The following is a 19676-nucleotide window of genomic DNA, read 5'->3' on the forward strand; positions in this document are numbered from 1 at the left end:
ATTTGAAAATTGTTTGTAGACTTGCTGAGTAGCGAGGAGTTGATCTAATGTATCACTAACCTGAGTCTGAGGATATGCTGACTTTTAATAGGCTCTTTCATAAGTTGTTTTCAACAGTAAAAAGTAAAGAGGAAGAGGTTTGGAGACAAGTGTGAAAAGCACAGCAAATAATCTAGTGAAATTAGAGTGTAGAAAGGTAAACAAATTGATAGAGCATTTTTTCTCTAAAATTGTTTTAATATAATTATTTCTTATTCAAATGATAGAGTGTGAACACCATAAAAGTCTCTGGAAGTCTAAGCTTGATTTTTGGCATAGTTTTCTAAAGTAATGAAGATTATGTTGTTGGTCTGCTGTCTCTTCAGTATGTTTTGAGTAGATTAGTTGATTTCTACCACATTTAGAAAGGCAGAGAGTTAGATTTAAGCTGATTTTGTATTTGTTTGGGTTTTTTTCAGTCGAGACCTTTCTTATACTAGTAGTTGTCTTCACTCCTTTAAAACAGAAAGAAACAGATAAATACATCTAAGGGAGTGTGAGATTCTCCAGTTATGCTTGTGTAGAGCTATATGCATAAATAAACTATCTTAAAACTGCAATCTATGTTTATAATTACAACTATATAACTATACATCTTTTTTTTTGTAAATAAATTTAAATATCAGTGTGATCTGACAAATGCTTAAACATTTCAACAGGCTCCAGGCAGCTGAAAGACTAGATGGAACTTTCTAGGAGGTTGTGTCCTCTTTTTCTGTTCTTTAGTGCTATGCTGATGCTTTGCAGACCTTATCTGAGTTTTTCACTCACTGCATTACTTCTTATCATGTTACAGGGGCATAATAATTTCTGCATCTGAACAAGCAAAACATTAGCTGATTAAATCCTCTCACTTTGCTGTTAGTTCACCTCACTGCACTACAGCTAGAAGGGATTTGCTCACAGTTGCAGATGATCTTGGTAGCAGAGTGTGGAACAGACACCAGATCTTTTGAGTCACAACCCAACTAAATAGCAATTTTGGCAACCTAGCTCAATGCAAAACCTGTACAGCATTGCTGATAAGATTAGTGAAGAATGTTTGGAAGCAAAGGGTAATATTTGGAAAACTGAACAGCATTTCCAAGGTTACATTCCTGAGCTCGTAGGTAGAAAAGTCAAAGTAAGAGGGCTGCACTTATATTGCTTTGAGGAGATGGCCCCACACCCACGTTCAGCCTAGTCTGATAGCTGTGACTTCTGAGCAGGGCACCGCTGCTGCCACCTCCCAGCAGGACCATCCCACATGGCACCACAGCAGTCTGAGGCACTGCTCCACAGGGGGATTAGAACTGAGCTGCTCTCAGGGACAGAGACAGCTGTGAAAGCAGCTCCTGGAATCCTGACATCCAGGGATGTACAGGACTCTGTAAATAGCCAACTCCCTTCTCAAAAGACCCAAAGGATTTCCTGGAAAAAGGCCACATGACTTCCAAAACAGAGCCAAGCAAAAACACCTTCAACTTTACCATACCTCACTCTGCTTTATGCCTTTTTTGCTGTTCTGGTGGATTAATTTCAGGTCAATGGAAGAAAGCCAGAACTTACATCTGAGAATTTTCTGAGAAAGGGACCTGTCATAGGTTCCCACAATCATGTGCAAGGTACAAATGCAGAGTGACCTAGAGCAGCCTCACTCTGCAGCACATGACCCACTGCAGGACACCCCTTCCCCACAGGAGTGCACCTGAGCTGCCCATGGCAAAGAAGTTCATGCTCCCCTAAAACAGAGCAGAGACACCACCCTCTGGGTCTGGAGGTAAGTACTGCACCTGACTATTAACCAAGAGTAAGGGAAAAGAAAGCCTATGAGGGTGAACATCAGCCTTCGTCCCTGCAGGACTGGACTCCCTGCACTCTCGTCCTAAGGCAGCTGGGAGACAAGTGACTGGGAAACCACTGCTGGCCCATGGAACAGGAAGAATTTAACTGAAAGATGGGCCCAGAGCAATGAGTGAGGAGGCTGAGAAGCTGAGGACCTATCATCAGTCACCTACCCTCATCTCTCATACATGAAGAATCTTTGTTACCAGACCTAAAATATTCTGGTAAGCAACTGAAAAATCATAGCACTGGTGGTGGTGGGAGCTACATATTCAAATCTGCAGTCAGTGTAGGGGACAGCAACAAAGGAGGCCAATGCACCAGAGAGCTGTGACAGTGGAAGGAGGACTAACATGGGCTATGCAGGTTGAAAGGCCACATGGAGAGCCTCGAGTAGAAACTGGATCTGAAGAGCTGGTTTTGGGGGGAGTTGTCCCTCACAGAGATACAGGCAGGTCTAGCAGGCTAGAGGCAGAGAGCCATGGCAATCAGACCAAGGGCAAAGTTTTGCCTTCTCTTTCTCAGAAGTAGCAGAGTGCTCTGAATGGCCTGGCTTCCAGGCAAAAGCTGTTTGATTTGCTGTGATCTCACTTTATTGCAAAGTTAGATGTGGCAGAAAGAAAAGCTTTCCTAAACAGTTTAAAGAGGAGGAGAATTTTAATGCTGCACCTCTTTTTTTTTTTTTTTTTTTTTTTTTTTTTACCAACTTTGCTCTGACTGTTTCCTAGAACCAAAGGTAGGGCTCTCCCAGGACAGCAGTTCTCTTTCTGTGCAGTATCTCAGGGTAAATAAATTAGCCAGCAGTTTCTGCTTTCCTTTGCCTGACCTAAAGAACACAATCACTTAACAACTCTCTACAGTTCTTGCAAAAACATCTCAGTTTTGTCAGTAAAGACACATCTGCTTTACTGGGTCTAAGCTCAGAGTTTTCTGAGTAAAGTTCAAGGAGAGTTGAACCGGCTCTATTCAGGCCAAAGCGAGATATAGACTTTTAATTGTGCAGGTAGGCAATTGACAAGGTTTCTTATAAAGGGTCAGAGCTAGTCATGTGGTTGTTTCAGAGGCACATCTGAATTATTTCTTTGTGTAATGTAATCTTCATCAAATGCCCTTGGGCAGGAAGCCACTGTAATCAAGTTGACTAATTTACCTTGTCCCTTTATCAAAATGCCTTACCTAAGTAACCAGTTCTGCATTTACCTGTGATGTCTGTGAAGAAATACAAAATGGGCTACAAAGATAAACAGAGTTTTAATCGTCCAGGTGGAAAGGGTAATTAATGGTTAATAACTTTTCTAGTTAAATCAGCCTATTTGTCTGCTTCCAGAATACCCATAAGGAGACCACAGCTCCAGTATTTGGATATTCCAGAATATCCATAAACAGACCACTCACTCTGTTTGCATTTTCCCAATGAGTATGCTGCAAGACTGTACCCAGTCACCTGTCTCCCTCCTCCTACCAGCAGACTCTCCTTTGTAAGAGCCTTAAATAGCTCTTCTTTTCCCAAGTCTCTCCATCTCATGTCCTCAGCAACTCCCCTTTTCTCACTGAAATCCTCAGTCTGAGTAAATTTTCTGAGTTATATTGGGTATTTTAACAAGATACTTTGGAGGCTGCTACTGGCCTCAGGGCATTTTTCCTCTGTTTTCTTACTGAATGGTCCATAGTGATGACAGAAGAGAGTATGAAGTTGTTGTGAAGCAGCTGTAACAAAGAATTACAGCATCTTACAAAATTTTTGTTTAAGGCCACCTGGTCTTCTTGATCAAAGAGTCTTTTCTGAGAGTAAGCTCTGTTTAGTTGGGTAAAATCCTAACAGCCCATGTCGCTCTCTTCCTTCTGTGTAAGATCACTTGATTTTCTGGAGAATATACCTCATTTTGAAGGGTCTCATTGGAGAACTCTCGTCTGGTTTAACTTGCCCACATGCAAATTTCTGAGCCCAAAAACACCTTCACAACAGCCAGACCATGCAGATGTGAGACCTCCTGCACATGCAGGATCACTTCCATGCCACAATGACATCAAAAACTTCTGGAAGTCTTTTCCTTCCTTTTTTCCTAATGTCAGTTTGATCTATGTAAAATATCGCAGCTGTATATTACTAACTGCACTGGATTTTTTTGTTGCATCTGTAAGTGACACAAAATAAACAAGTGTGTGTAAACCTATGATGACCAGTTTCTCCTCATCTCTCTGCCAAAAAAAAGGAGGAAGTTGAGTGCCTTTTGCACCAGAAGCCGAAGTCTAGAGCCTGCTGTCTCCCATGAATTGTTGATGGATGCACAAATTTTCCTTTGTGCATATTTCACCAACAGGAAAAATACTGCCGCATTCCCATTAAGTTGTAGTACCATCCAGAATGATTAATATAATTCATTAAGGCATTTGTATCACCCCAGCAAGCAAAAAGAATTATATGGAATTTGGCATATGAAATCAGAGCTGTATGCTTGACCCAGTGGAAACACAGAAGTGCACAGGTATTACAAAAGTGCATGGACCCACAAATAGACAGACAGGTTTATTTCCAGTGTGCCTGAGACTTGTTTTAAGGTTGTGGTGTTTATTTATGCCTATTCTAATATATTCGTTCCACAAGGCCAAGTTTGGTGCAACCAAGAACCAAGCTGAAGAGATTTATCAATCTCAGAAGGGTTAAAGTTGAAAGGAGCCGTTGGAGGTCATCCAGACCAAACTCCCTGCTCAAGTAGAGACCTCTAGACCACATTACTCAGGACTGTGCCCAGAAAGTTTTGAATATCTCTGGGGAAGGAGACTCTACAACCTCTTTGGGCCACATGTTCCAGTGCTCAATCACTTTCACATCAGTGCAATAAAGTTTATTGTGATGTGAATGATAAAGAAGAGATTTGACTGGCTGCACAAGATTCGTATTGGTGAGTGAGCCACCTTCAGATACTTGTCAGATTTTAACTTTCCCCTTCCTTAAAATGCACCCAACTTGAAATTGCAGTGAGAACTATTAGTAAGAACTATTACATATATTTGACATGATTGTCTTCTGTCCCATTCTATTGCATTTTTTCAGCCCTGTTTCCATGGAAATGGGAGGAAGAAGGTCAGGTATATGGTATAGGCAATTGTTTTAAAGGAGCTTGAAAGGCTTTATTATTCCCTGATCTAATTTTCATCTGAAAATGGTGCTGAGAATAAAAGTAGGCACCCCACTTGCTATTTTTGGTGGTATTTAATTTCAATCTGTATTCCTACAAAGCCAGGAAAGGCCATTTTGCTTCCTTCTCCACCCAGGAAGAAGATTGTTCTTGAGGGAAGGTGATGTGATGAGGCATCTCACATGTAGAAATATATTCCTGTAGGAATCTATTCCTCGTTATATTAATATAGTCCTGACACATCACATGCTATAAAACATGGCTATGTAGTGTATGAAAGGCCCAGTCTCACACAAGGACCTTCACACCCATGTGGGAAGGGAGCCCAAAAAGCCCATTTGTTCATTAGGAAATGAGAGAACTATTTCCTCAAGGGCATTTTGAGGCTAGCTGTAGTTACTCTTGAAAAGAATTTTGAGATCCACCACTGGAAATTTCTCTAGATGGAAAACATTTCCCTTCTTGCCACTACTAAGAAGGAGTAAGATAAAGGTATTCAACTGCTCTCTTTTGATGGTTTTCTCCTATTTCATTGTCATGCTGTTAGCTTTTGTTTCCATGGAAACAGAGAAGCAGTTTTTAGCAGTGTGCAAGTTTTAGTTGCGAATGACACGTGTAGATTTTAGCTGCTGGATGTTGGCTGATAGCTATAAAGTGAAGACACAATACAAGGAGAATTTCAAGAAGGAAAGGATGGACAACAGAATGAGATCTAGACATTCCAGAGGCAATGAGCACTCCTCCTTCCTAGAAAAGGTTCTGGACATTTTGTGTTTTCCTTCTGCTCTACTACCTTCATTTTCCAGGCCTGTGCTTGGACCTGACCTTCTTTCCATTATTTCTATTTCAGTAAGGTAATATTTCATTGCCATGGTGTATGGAAGCCCCAGGAAACCTGAGGTTCTCCTGTGCTGGAACCATGCTGTTGTGTCTTAGGAATGGTATTTCCCAGTTGAGTGCCCCATGGAGACTCTCCCAACCATATGCTGCTGCTACTGCTGCATGATACAAAGGTCATGGGCTGAGCGAGATAAGAACAATTTACTGGAAGCAGCAATGAGATAAGAAAACAATCAGTAACAGCTATAAGAAAACAAACAGTAACAAAGGCTGTAAGAAAATAAGTTATTTACATGGACAGACATCCCCAATAATAGAAAATACTGGAGAGCTCCCTCCACCACGTTCTCTTGACTAGAAGCAGGTCCTTCTCTCTGGAAGAGAGATCTCCTTTTCCTGCTCCCAGCAATGGCATGAAATGGTATGGAATAATCTCTGTGTTCCGCCTACATCCCATTACAGTTACTGTGAAAACTTAACTATATCCTGGCTGGAATCAGGACACAGGCAAACATGGAGCAAGGGACATTACTGTAATGTGAAGGAGAAAAAAACACAGGAAAGATGAAATTACTTGGGTGTTACCATACACAAGATGCTGGCAGAGACAAACCAGGGCTTTATTCAGAGCTCATTGCATACGTGTCTTCTCTTACCAGCTCTTCACTATGCCAATGTTGAGGAGCACATGCCTTTTCCACTTCTTTTTACTGTTTTTCTGTGCTCCTTCTGAACCTGCACCTTCCTTAAGAAAATGTCTTTCCTACTTACATATTCATTTTGAGTTGTTCTTCCATGGCTGCATCTGTCCACAAGCCACTTCTTCCACTGTCTCTCCCACCTGGAGCAGATCATTCCATCCCCAGCCCTGCTCAGGCAGTGCACTGTCTCAGCTAAACCTGGTGTGGAGGAGGCATCTTCCCTCTTCCCAGCTAAAACCTCACCCATCTGCCCAAGCCACCTTTTGTCCTTCAGAGAGAAGTTTTGCCAATGAATTAATTATATTTGAGAACCTCTGATCAAACTGTTCCTCGTCTTACAAATAGTGAGAGATTGCAATAAGAGGGCAGACCTCTAACTGCCAACTCCTTATCAGTTACGGATACTTCACCTTTTAATTTCTCAGTCTGATAACACTCAGGCTGTTCCACCTTTCTGCTGAGTTCTGTGATCAGTTACCCTCCTTGCTATTATGTGCCTTGGTTAGGAGCCACAAGTCTCCTAAGGACACCACTATTTCTGATTGAAATTTCATGATGGAATTATTACATTTTAATTATTTCATTTTAAAAAAAAAAGGTCTTCTGTCTAAAATAAATGAAATTGAACAAATCTTTTATTGTTCACAAGGCAGCAGGTGCATCACCTTATTGTCAGCTTGACAATTTTTTATTGAAGAAGTTTTTTGCCACTAGTTACACTGGTTCTACATATACTGGTTCACTGGGATATACATAACCTTTAACTCACCAGCATTGCAGGAAGCAAAGTACTGCAGGGAAAGGGAACACAGCCCAAAGACAGACTCCTAAAAGAGGACCAAGCTAAGTCTTTCTGATGATATGGGAAAGGATTGTATATGGGCCAAGCAGAAGGGAAGAATTGTGTTTTGGAGGTTTTAGTTCTAATGCTAAAGGTTTGATCAGGCTGAAGAGACACAAAATATGAATTACTGCATCAACACAGCCGATTAGAGGCTCTGCTAAAAGAGCACAGGAATAGTAGGATGAGGGATATTATTGTGAAATCACTCTCTATTGAAAAGTGTATTAAAGACTGTGTTTATGGGAAAAAAATTACTGACTGAAATCAGTGTGCTTGTTCAGCTTTTCTGCTTCTCTCAAGACTTTCCCTCTTTTGGGTAATCCAAATTTAACTCATAACCCAGGTCATCGCCCCAACCTTTATTTTTTCATTGAACTCTCAGGATTGTGTATGACTTTTTTCAGTTAAGAATAGTAAGACTGAAATACCCCAAGTATCCAGCCAAACCAAAAAGCTTCTTGCTTTTTAGTTGCAAGAGACAACTAAACTACTTGAACATTTAATTACTTGAACAAGAAGGTGACCAACCTTCTTCTGTGTACTCAAAAAGAATTGGTATTCATAATGTTAAGGCAGACAGCATAAATTCTCCAAAAAATCCAAATATGTTCAATTTTTATCATTTGGGGGGGGGGAGGGGTTTGTTGTTGTTTTGGGGGGAGGTGTTAAGTTGGTTTGTTTGGGGTTTTTGGGGTCATTTTTTGTTTGGTTTGGTTTAGGCTTGGTGGGGTGTTCTTTTTTCTTTGGCTGGGCTTGGTTTGGGTTTTGGTTTGGGTAGGGTTGGTTTGGGCTTGGCTTGGTTGTTGTTGAGTTTTTTGTTTTGATTTGGGTTTTTAATTATTTATTTAGTGCACCAGGGTTCTTTTAATCATTTGCTGCTCTTTATATACTTTCCAAAAAGAAGAGAAGCACAGAGACAATTAGGGCATTTTATACTACAATAGGAGTGAGTGAAGAGATGTATGATACAGCACTATTCCCTTTGCACCTAAGAACCCAACAGAGAAATACTTCCTCTCTTCAGAGGAAGAAGTGTTAACTTCGTCTTCCACCTTCAGCCACAAAGTGTTTCATTGCTTCACAGATGAAGTGTACTTGCAGGACTGTTGCCCCCTTCTTTAAGAAACTAAAAACTGATTATAGCTAAATACCAATAAGGACTGCTATCAGTGCAGTGCAAGCTGTCCACTAACCACTCCTGTAGAAGAAATCTGTTTAAACAAGAAAAAGCAGAATAAAACAGAAGGTATAGAAAAAATTACCAGATTCAGGCATGCTTCAAATGTACCCCACATCCTCTAAAATGAATGTGCCAAAGGCAGGATGAAATTTCAGTTCTGTCTTTGCAGCAGTCTAATTCTTTCCCACAGTCTAGACTGTCCCAACATTTACATCCACTTTTCAGCCCTGAGTGCTCCCCATTCTCTCCAGAGATCAATTTAGCACAATGTGAGGGATTTTGCACATTGTCAATGGCAGATACAAGTGTTAGGCATCCCTGGCACTGCAGAAGACTTTTCCATGTGGGATGACCACACTGGAAACACAGAAAACAACGTGTTTCCCCTTCTTTCACATTTCAGCACATTAACAGAATCATGTATCAGGGAAGTGCTGCAAGAAATCAGAGTGACCACAAATAAGTCAAACCCATTCCAGCCATTGCTAATGAAAAATACCCATTAACAGCATTACAGACAGAGTTTTTCTGCACTGCCACGAGGAAGGTGGTTCTCCTGAACCAGAGCTTGGAAGCTCCTGGGAAAACTTTTTGTACCTGACTGATTCCATAAATTGTGCTTGCCACCAAAGCACTTCCCAGTAATGGGATTATGAAGCAACTAGAGAAATATTACCTTTTAAATCTTTTGACCACCAGGTAAAGCCCCGAGACAAAATCATAGTTTTGCAGCATGTTAAGATGCTAACATGTTAGCATCTACCTATAGTTCGTTTAAAAAAAATTATTCTTGCTTGTAGGATTTTATACTGATCTCCATTCAGAAATTGCTCAGAAAAGTTTGAAGGAGAAACTTTTGAAAAACATTAGCTCTGATTAGCACCAAAATAACAGGAAGGGAGTGAACTTGGAGTGAACACCAAATGGAATAAAAACACCTGAGTACAAATACTGTAGATGAGCAAACAACATTGTGACATGCCTCTACATCAAAGGAGTTTGTTCCTTCAGCATCAGAATAGATCATAATTCAGCAGGCTGTCTCATTCAGACTGTTCAGAGTGTTTGCCTGAGCCAAACACTGAGTGTTAGATGAACGTTGGATTCATATGAAGAATGGTGAGTTCTGTGTTTAATGTGGAACAGCAACTCCAAAATGCATTTAATATCTCGCATCTGGAAGCAAACTAGCAAAAGCTATCCTACAATACCATACCTAAGAGACTTATTCTACTTGTGCCAACCACTCTTCACTGTCTCACCACACTGCAGATGTGGCAAAGCAAAAGGTTCAGGGAAATACAGATGACTTAATCATTTTGGATATACCTAATGACTTCATTCCCCCAAAAAGCTGAACCCAGAAGAGGGTTTTGGAAAGCAAAGAAAGCTCCTGAATGCAGTGATGACAAGACAAATGGCATTACACTTGACAGACAATCTATTTCTCATTTAACCAGATCTAATGGGTAGCACCCCTGCCCATTGCAGGGGATTTGGAATTAAATGATCATTAAAGCCCCTTCCAACCCAACCCATTCTAAGATTCGACAATTTCTTTTGTGCTTCTTTGAAAGCCTTTTTTCCTATAACCCCAAGACTAGAACAGCCTACAGTAAGAGGGAAGAAAACACTTCCTCTGGGGAAGTTATACTTTCTTGGTATGATTTTCCACCAAATGTTCCGTTGTAAATAGATATAGCATTGCACTCCTTTTACTAGCTTGGGGTCTCAAGTAAGTTTCTCTTTCTTGTGTGTGTGTATGAATAAAAGACATTATTTACAGTCAAGTCATGTCTGAATATTTTCCTTCTTACCCCTCTTGATGAGACAGGAAAGCAAAGTACGAAGAGGAGGGCATGTCCCAGAAATGAAAGAGAAAAGTTCTGGCATCTCATCCAAGGAAAACAGCAATGTCCCTGCAGCGTTCCTCCTGTCTCTTCTCTTCTGCAAAGTGCTCTGGTTCCCTGGTGGCATTTCATATGCAGATATCTTCCTGACATCCAATGTGCCTCTGTCTCTCTTCCAGTCTGCTTCTGTCTCCTCAGCCAGCATGCACACTCCTTTTGCTTCCAGGGCAGCTGGAAATGCAAAAGAATTAGAAAAATTGATGCATTAGAAAAATGCAACAGAATTAGAAGAAAAAACTGGATCCGGGAAATAATAAGAATTCGCCCAGAAAATTACAGAGAGCCTACTATGAATCCCTCATCATCCTGGGTTTAAATCAGTCTAGATTTCTTTCACACATATGTCTGGTAATATTTCTTTTCTACTGCAATGAATTATCTGAAATATTTCCTACTGTAGATTTCCTAGTTTAAATATTTTAAAATCAATGAAACCTTTTTCTACTTGAAGAACAGGTTCCCTGCATTATTTAAAACTTTCCTTGCTCTACTAATTTCTCTTTATTTCCTTATTTAGGTCATGGGTTTGGGGTTTTTTCTTTACTTCCCTTCACTTTCTTTGTTTTAAATTGGTCTCAAATTGAGCACTTCAGGGAAGAAAGATAACACCTTTTCTGCACAGTGTCCCTCTAAGTTTATCAAAGAACTTGGTTAGACAAATCTTGGTCTTTGTCAGGAGCTGGCACACTATCCTCCTGACTTGTGAAAGGCTCTGGAAGCACATGCAGTGCATATAACATACAGTTAGGACTGACCATTACATTCATTATCCAAGACCCCTCACAAAACTATTTATCAAAAGTAGCAAACATATCCACAGATCTCATGGGATAAGTCCTTATAGTGTAAGAATAGGTACAAAAATGGCATGGTTTCAGAATGGCATAGAAGATTACATTTTTAATGGCAGCACCAAGAAGGACAGAGGATGGAACTTCATTTCATAATGATACCTCACATTTTGTTAAACTCTTAAAATGGTATCCTTAATGTCTACAAACACCAGGAAAAATGACTTTACAATCTTCCCTGTGGTGGAGCAATTATGCCCAACTATTGAAAAAGCAACCTGTTTTCTTCATCCCAAGTGATGCCTTGGGAAAGCTGACCTGGAACAGAGATTAGACAGAGCTAAGAGAAAGAAGAAGGTGTTTATTAAAAGGCCTTTAAGGGTACACCTTGGGCAGAACAAGAGCCTGGCCAGGGCTACACCCAAGGTGGCCCCAAAATGGTCACAAAATGGACAACCGGTCACGAGGTCTCACATTTTTGTACGTTTTGGTCCATTTGCATATCGGGTTTAATTTTCTAATTACAGCTTTAGATTATGAGGTCACATCCCTCTTGCTTTCTCTTTTCAGTGCACTGAAGTTCACAGTTGTTTTTGCATTTGGACCTCAAAACTTGTAACCATTGTCCTTGGTCTCCAGCTGGAAAAGAATGTTTTGTCTACCTACTCTGTGAAGAGAGCTTACATTATCTAACACTTAATATGAGTCTCAGAACTACACACCTAGGCAGCACAGAACCTGAAAAACATGAAAGCTAAAACTTAAGGTATCACAAGCAGATGTCATCTGATGGTTCAGGAGAGGAAGATGAACCACTTGGTCCTGAAATCAGTTTCTGACTTTGTGTGGCTGAGGGAAAATCGACTTTTCTGTGATGTACTTTCCTCATTTGTGGTAATAAGAGAATTTCTGTTCATGCTTAGAGATCATGCAAATGCAGGTTTTGTGAACTGCATTGTGAACTGCAGAATGGAGAGCTGCATTGCATAAATGTGAAGATTCATTCATAAAATGCAAGTACCTTACTACCAACTGACCACAGCTGGCAGGACCTCAAGTCAGTCACTTCAAACCCCTGGTGTCCATAAATTCTTTCCACATGCTTACAAGAGTGGGCCGTGCTTCTGGAGTTATGAGAGACAAACTCAACTTCAGTTGAATGTTCCAGTTCTATCTTTTAAAGTCTTTTGCTAGCTCTTTTTATTTGGAGTCTTTGTCTTAGAAAAGGGTAGAATGGTCAGCTATTTTAGATTGTGTACACTGTTTACACAGAAGAACACACTGACCTCCAAACCTCACCTTTCTGCAGCAGAACTGTACCTATGTGTGGCTCACACTTCAAAAATGGCTATAGAGTTAAAAGCTGGGGCTGGGTGCTAGGAGATTATTTTTGTCACAGTCAGCTATACTTGCAGTTGTGCATGGTTATGAAGATAAATCGGAGTCTATGCTTAGTGGCAAAGCAGAAAGCTTGTGGGGCTAGATTTCAAAAGAATTCTCAATGAATCAGTCATCTTCAGGGACAAGGCTGGCAGTGGCTGGTGGTGCATACTGAGCTGGATAGGAAGGAGGATGTCTGTCTTTGACATACATAATTAAGTCATTTCGGTGTAAAATAAGCAAAGGGCATATTAAGATCATTTACTGTTTGTGTGCTGAGGGTCTGTCCCAATGTCTTGAAAAAAGAGAATAGCTCCTCAAACAGACGAAGGATTATCAAGTCCTACAAGTAATCGCTCTGAGGTCTTCTCCATGGGAAGCTAGAGGTGGAGGGAGAGATGGGCCCTCAGAGACAGTCCTGCGTCTGTGTGTGCATCTGGCTCTCACAGTAGCCAGCAGGGCATTATTGGCATTGTTTGTTGAGCTCCTTTCCCCCATCAGCACTGCAGCTTGCATCCAGCCCTCCTGTCCCAGGTGCTCTGTTGACCAGCAGTCAACAATTCTAACTGTTATTGTTAGGACCTGTTACATCATCTGAAACAGCAAACCTGAAGGGAAAAGCAGCCACAAAAGAGTTTATGAAAGTTTTCATGCAGAAAGGAAATTAATAATTGCTCTTGCACAAAAAAAAAAAAAAAAAAAAAAAAAAAAAAAAAAAAAAAAAAAAAAAAAAAAAAAAAAAAACTATAAATCATACCTACCAGCCAAAAGAGGGAAATGGCGAGAGAAAAAAAATTATCACTGAAACTAACAACTAACAATTATCATTAATAACTAACAACCCAAAATCTTGTGATTGCCTGTAAGTATGGGTAACTCAGAGAACAACTCACAGAGCAGCTTTCACATCATCACTGTTGCCTTGAGAGTGGCACAAATCAGGCAAACTGGTAGAAACTCAGTTTCATTCAGTAACAATGAAAGCAAGAGTTGCAGAGTCACTTCAGTCTGGACAAGGTGCATCTTTACTCCATGTACTGCAAGGGCAGGAAGACACTTTTGGTGGCTTGGATTTCCTAAAACATCACTTCTGATTTTCTACTGCTTATTCTGGCCACTCTAAAGCAGATAGCACGTATTATATGGTCTCTAGTGTATGTCCTATAACTGTACATAACATACACACATAAAAAAATGTATATACAGCAACATATATAGTTTCAGATGGGTTCATGTGATATGGGACATCTTTGTGAAAATCCATTGAGAGAGAGGGTTCAGTGCACCAACACACAGAACATTGACAAACATTTTTCACACACTTCTGCAGAGGAAAGCCCACTGAGTTCTATACAACCATGACAGTACTTCATCAAACTGCTCCCTTTCACTTTTCCTTCTTTCATTCTATTTGTTTTTTGTTTTGGCTTATGGAAGTGCTGATCCCTTATCTCGCTTGCACCCAATATTTACCTCCACCATCTCATATTTAGTGCTGTTCTCTGGCCTTGAGGGCATCACAGTCTGATCCTTTGTGCTTATACTTCAGTTTGAGATTTCATTAGTTTGAATAAAAGATATAATTTGCTTTCCAGTTTATTGATCTGTTGTTCTTAGTTTGGGATAAGAAGATGTTTAATGAAAACTGTGTTGTCTCCTCCCACACAGAGAAGGATGAAGTCTGTAATGGCACATGACACCATATGGTTCTGCTATCCCTCGGTGATCACAGATGTAAATCTAAACAGATACAGACATCTGTAGTGATGCAGCCTGTCCATACTAAACAGTATTCCAGCAATCCAGGGTCCATCCATGGACTTCTCCTTCTCACAAGCCTTCCTGGAAGAGGCAGTATTGGGCAATCTAGCCATACTCTTCTGCTTCATTTAGAAGAGATAGACAGCTAAAATGGGTTGTCCCTTTACCACTAGGTTCATGAGAATTTTTCTTCCACAGATGGGTCATTATATAATGGCTTTACTGCAGAGTAATGTATATTACCGTTCTTGAGACACTAAAAAAAAAAAAAAATCAGATAATACTGCTTAGTCCTAAACAGTTATCAGGTTTTGCTTCAATATGTTGGAAATCCTTTGCCTAGCAGAAGCCTAGGACACATGTAAATGAAAGGTAGATTGTAACTAACATCAAAAATGCTAAAAGAAATCTGCTTGCGAGGGTAGTGTGTCACAGGGGATTTATAAGTAAAGCTGTGTATGATTTCTTAGGATGAAATTATTGTCTCAGTCTATTAAGTGAGGACAGAAAGATCCTGGAGAGAGACAGATCCACCTAGGTGAGAAGAAACAGCTTGTAGGAAGACTTTCTAGAGGTCTCTGAGGGAAGAATGCTTTGGAGAAAACTGCTTTTAGTAGGGCCAGGACAGGGAAGATACTGGAGGACTCCAGTACCTCTGGGAAAAGCCACAGGAGGTATGCTGTGTAGGGCTGGAAAGGCCTGAGCAGGGTATTAGGGCAGAGTTGAACTCCATGTCGAGGGTTTGCTCCCTCCTACATGCACAGGCCTGGGTCTGATCTATCAGAATTTGTGCCTGGAACAGGAGTTCACACACTTACAAACAGCTGTATGGTGCATACAGAAAGGACATGGAGAGAGAAGGAAGGCTTCTCTGTTGCTGCTCTTCACTGCATGAGCTAAAATTTAGATCCTCAGGCTTGAATTATAGTTGCTGAGAACTGGTGTAGAGCTCATCCTGGCCACAGCTGTAATGCAATCAGAGAACAGTACCTTTATCTGCACTCAAATCCAATGCTAATGCAATCACTAGTGGTGTGTCCTTAATGTGGGTCTGCATTTGACCCTGTACTCTGCTACTGTCCCTTACTTGTCTCGTGTTAGCATGCTTGGAGCTATGCAACTGGAAGAAAAAAGAATCCCTGGTCTTACCTTCACTCAACTGCTTTGCAGTACTGTAAGAACCTCAACAGAGGCTTTACTGCCTTAAACTGCATGTGAGATCTAATTTACCCAGGGGCTTTTGCATGAAGGCTGCAATAAGACCACAAGGCAGTTGCAAGTTTGTTAACATCCTTGAGATCTCATCTTTTGTGAGTCTGAAAAACATTCACTTTTTCAGCTTAAAATCATCTCTGATTTCCAACCAGAAATAAATTATTTTAGTGGGCTGTTTATCTTCTATCATTACTGAGTTACAGCAGAATACATAAAACGTCTTTTTCTTTGTGTTGCAAAATAAATCCTTGCATTACTGCTGTGCTGTTCTGGGGGGCTTTAGCAAAAAACAACAGCAAAAATAGCTGAACTCTAAGGAATAAAATCTGACAAGGCCCCAGTTCAGCTGAGGATTGATCCTTCTGTCAGTCCTTGCTCAGGAAAATAATTTAGCATGGACAGCAAGTTGAGTATGTGCTCACATCCCCCTCAGGTCACTGCTAAAGTTACAGTTAAGTATGTGATGAAGTATTGTGTGGCATAAGAATTGTTCACTAAATTTTGACTGAACTATATTTCTTGCCTGGAAAAATAAATGTCTAAGCAGAAGCTGAAGAAAAGCATTTCAAAACTAGGTTCTCAGGACACAGAAGAGACAGACCAAGTCTGCAGAGACATACTTGAGCATGAGGGTCCGATATTCAGGACACTTGCAAGCAAGACTTCCCCCAAGCTCTCACGGCACTTAGCAAGTCCCAGACTTGGAGAATTTGGGAGGGGAAGAGGGAATGGTTCCATTGTGGGGGATTGCTGGCCCAGCACTACCCACAAAACTTTCCCAGAATTCAGGCAGGCTGGCATGGATGGAGAGTATTATTAGATGCCTCTTCCTCTACAAATCCCCCAGCTTTGCCTACCACATTCTGCTGCCCAGGCTCCATCACAGACCAGAAAGCCACTGAGCTGCTCTGACCTCTGGACCCTGCATATGTCCCACAGTCAGTTTAACTGCATCTGCTTTCCATCACTGAGAAATCACAAAACATTCTAAAAAACCAAAATTGAAATTCAGTCTTCGTAGCCCAAATCTAACAGTTTTGCTGCTATTGTGCCCCTTATCTCAATTTGATTTTTAATACTTAATACTGATAAATGACAACAGTTTTCTACTCTCTCTTTCTCTCTTACTTACATGCAAAAAATAAACCACACTCATATACTATCAATAAACACCAATATGTCTGTGGTTTTTTCCATAGAAGAAGATTCTTGAGAACTTGTAGATGTTCTATTGGCAGGGCCTGCTTTCGAATGCAAGCAATGTTGTTCAGGATTGCTGCACTTCTGCACCAGAATTTGGAAATATTTTTGTATATCTAATGTGACTTTCCAAATTATCATACTGCTTCTCAGTCAGTAAAATCCTAATTTCAGGACAGTGCACTTCATTTGGAAACCACAAGTCATTCTTAGCAAGCTAAGCACTGGACCTGACGTGAACTTGCTAACTAACATGACCTAAGCAAAGGCATCATCAGGTTGCCTCCTGAGCTGGCAGCAGGAGGTCACATTGTCAAGTCTGCAGAGTCCAAAAGCAATGTGAGCAAAGCTTTCCTGTAAAATAGAGATACATTAACTCAAGGTTCAGAGTACAGAGCAGCTGTATGAATGGAAACCTCTGATTAGGGATTGCAAAAAAAGAGGTTAATGTTTAGCCAGCTTATCTGCTGACAAAACATTGCCGAAGATCTTCCTTAGCTTCTGATTTCTAAATGGTGCACAGCACAATTTGGGTATCACAGGGAAATTTTGTCTGGGTCTTACTGAGCTGTGTAAGAACAGTGATGACTACATTTTGTTTAGATTTAGCTTCTCTGTTTTTTTATTCTTTCCCTGACTTCAGTGTTCAATAATGCATGCGAGGTATCTGTCCTTTCAACATCAGAACGAAGCAGGGAGGTGAAAATGATTTAAAGCTTTTTCAGTTGCTGAAACCTCGTGAGCGTGAGATTTGAAAATGGCAGATAAATACTTCTGAGCAAATAAATTAAAAGCCAGCTTAAGACTGAATTAGGAGATGAGTGTGCATTGCTGCAGTCAGACCAGCAGCCCTGTATGCAAACACCTGATCTCCCTTTTGTGTTTGAAGTGCACTTTGTTGCACTCCCAAGGGATATGCTACACCCTCGTGTTGAGTTCTGATACTTCTTTGTCCATCTTGAAGACAGTGGAGGAGTTGGAAGAGGCTGGAACAAGCTCTTTTACAGATACCCTGCAGTGCAAATGAAACACTGTGTAATGTATCTGTGTCATTTGCACTATATATCCACTGTGTGTTCCTGCTGGGATCCAACAGGACAGACGTCTGGCATGGGTGCCCCTTGCCTTGTCCTTGCCATCACTTCTCATTAAGCTTCTTCAAGGGATTTCTTTACATGAAGGACTAATCTGGGCCAGACTAGGGATGCAAGACTAAGTGCTCTCCTATACTGTCTGCTGAAACAGCACTAAGCCAAGGCATTAAAAACATTGCTCGTTCATTTTCTCTCAATCAGATACTTTTATTGAATCTTCAGTAACAGGTTTTTTTAATTTTGCTATCATCCCTTTTGCTTATGTTCTGTTCTTCCAAGATTCTTGCAGAAATGAAAATTTACCCATGTTGGTTTGCAAAAATCACATTTCACTTCTGGGTTAGCTTATTTGGCCTATCATGCAGGGCTAAAGGAGGAAGCAGGTTGATTCTGCTAATTTGTGGACATGGAAAATAAATAAATGCTATTTACTTGAAGCAGAAGTGGGTTGACTCCACCTATGTGCATTTGCTCAAAACTGCATCAGTGTGAGATTTCACAGAACAAATGTCAGTGAATCAGGTCCCTGTTTGAACTTCTATTCCAGGTATCATAGGCAAAATTTTTTAGGACAGTGGCCATCCCTGGGAGCTGTGTGTTCAGCTGCTCAGAAAACTTTTTAGGACCATGGTTGTTTTCTCTGGGATATTTTTGAGTGGTGTTCACGGTGACAAAATTCTTGGGGTTTCAGAGAATCCAGCACATCCCTGAGTACCAGCCCTACTCAGCTGTTCCCATCTCTGCATACATAGGGATGGATTTAAGCAGACCTCTGATTCCATTCTACCTGCTGGTTTATTTTTGTGCACTCAGGTGATAGCTGACAGAATCACAAGGCAACTTGTGGAGGTACAGCTGTTTTAGCAGTTGTTTGCAGGTGAAGGAGGCTTGGCTGTTTTTCGCAGTTGTCCATGGACAACCTGACAGCATAAGACTGCCCATGTGCTGTTTTGACTGCAAACACTCTCTCGGCTTAGCCAGCTCCCTCGTTCTGCTTCCCCATCTTCCACCTGCCTAAGACTCCTCTTTCTGCTGTGCTGCAAGAGGGGAACAGTGCCTTTGCCCTGTGCTTGTTCACTGCTTGGCACTGTGTCTCCCGGTGTGCAACAACAACTGCCAGCTCCTGCAGTAATGCCATTAACTAACTGACTACCACTGCTTCCATTGTTGGAGCAAGAGAAGGTACAGCCTGGGGGTCTTAATTGGAATGCTGTGTCCTGTCATTGAAAGAGACGTGATGAGAGCAGAAAACAAGGTATGGCACTGTGGATTTGATGTGTTCCTCTGGCCGGAGAACCAGAATGTCACAAACCTTGAGCAGGGATTTTAGATGACACAGCAGGGGTACCAGTGCACAAAAGCATTCTTCAAGAGGAAGGCAAGTTATTCCCTGTCTGTAAAGTATCCCTTACAATCTGCTTCATATGCAAATGAGCAATGAGAAAGGAGGCAACACGTTAAGGAAATGTCATTTGATCTCAACAGAATGTGCACACCTCCACCTTGATGACAGTCCTTACTGATGATAAGTATTTCTATTCCTGCAGGTGTGTTTATCCTTCAGCATCAGTGGTATTACCAAAGAGAGAATATTCCAGAAGCTGCTAAGCTTAACACATATCTTTTTAATAAAACTTCTCTCTAACTTTGTATGGGACACTAAATCTTGCTTTAATAAGGTACGGATAAGCCCACCACAGACTTGACTATACTCAGTACTTTGGTGACAGAAGTAAAACAAGAAGTAATGTGTTTGG

The 19676-nt window shown here is 40.9% G+C and overlaps 1 long non-coding RNA gene across 1 annotated transcript; it reads left to right on the top strand.

Moving 5' to 3' along the window:
* The first annotated feature begins 1560 nt into the window (after nt 1-1560).
* Nucleotides 1561-4760, top strand: LOC136288868 (uncharacterized). The gene is made up of 3 exons (XR_010720614.1): nt 1561-1798; nt 1880-2087; nt 4469-4760. It is a non-coding gene; the product is annotated as an uncharacterized lncRNA (long non-coding RNA).
* Nucleotides 4761-19676: the final 14916 nt, after the last annotated feature.

Source organism: Chamaea fasciata, unplaced genomic scaffold, assembly GCF_029207755.1.
Source record: "Chamaea fasciata isolate MVZ Bird 193981 ecotype frontalis unplaced genomic scaffold, bChaFas1.0.hap1 SCAF_4, whole genome shotgun sequence".
Classification (NCBI taxonomy): domain Eukaryota; kingdom Metazoa; phylum Chordata; class Aves; order Passeriformes; family Sylviidae; genus Chamaea; species Chamaea fasciata.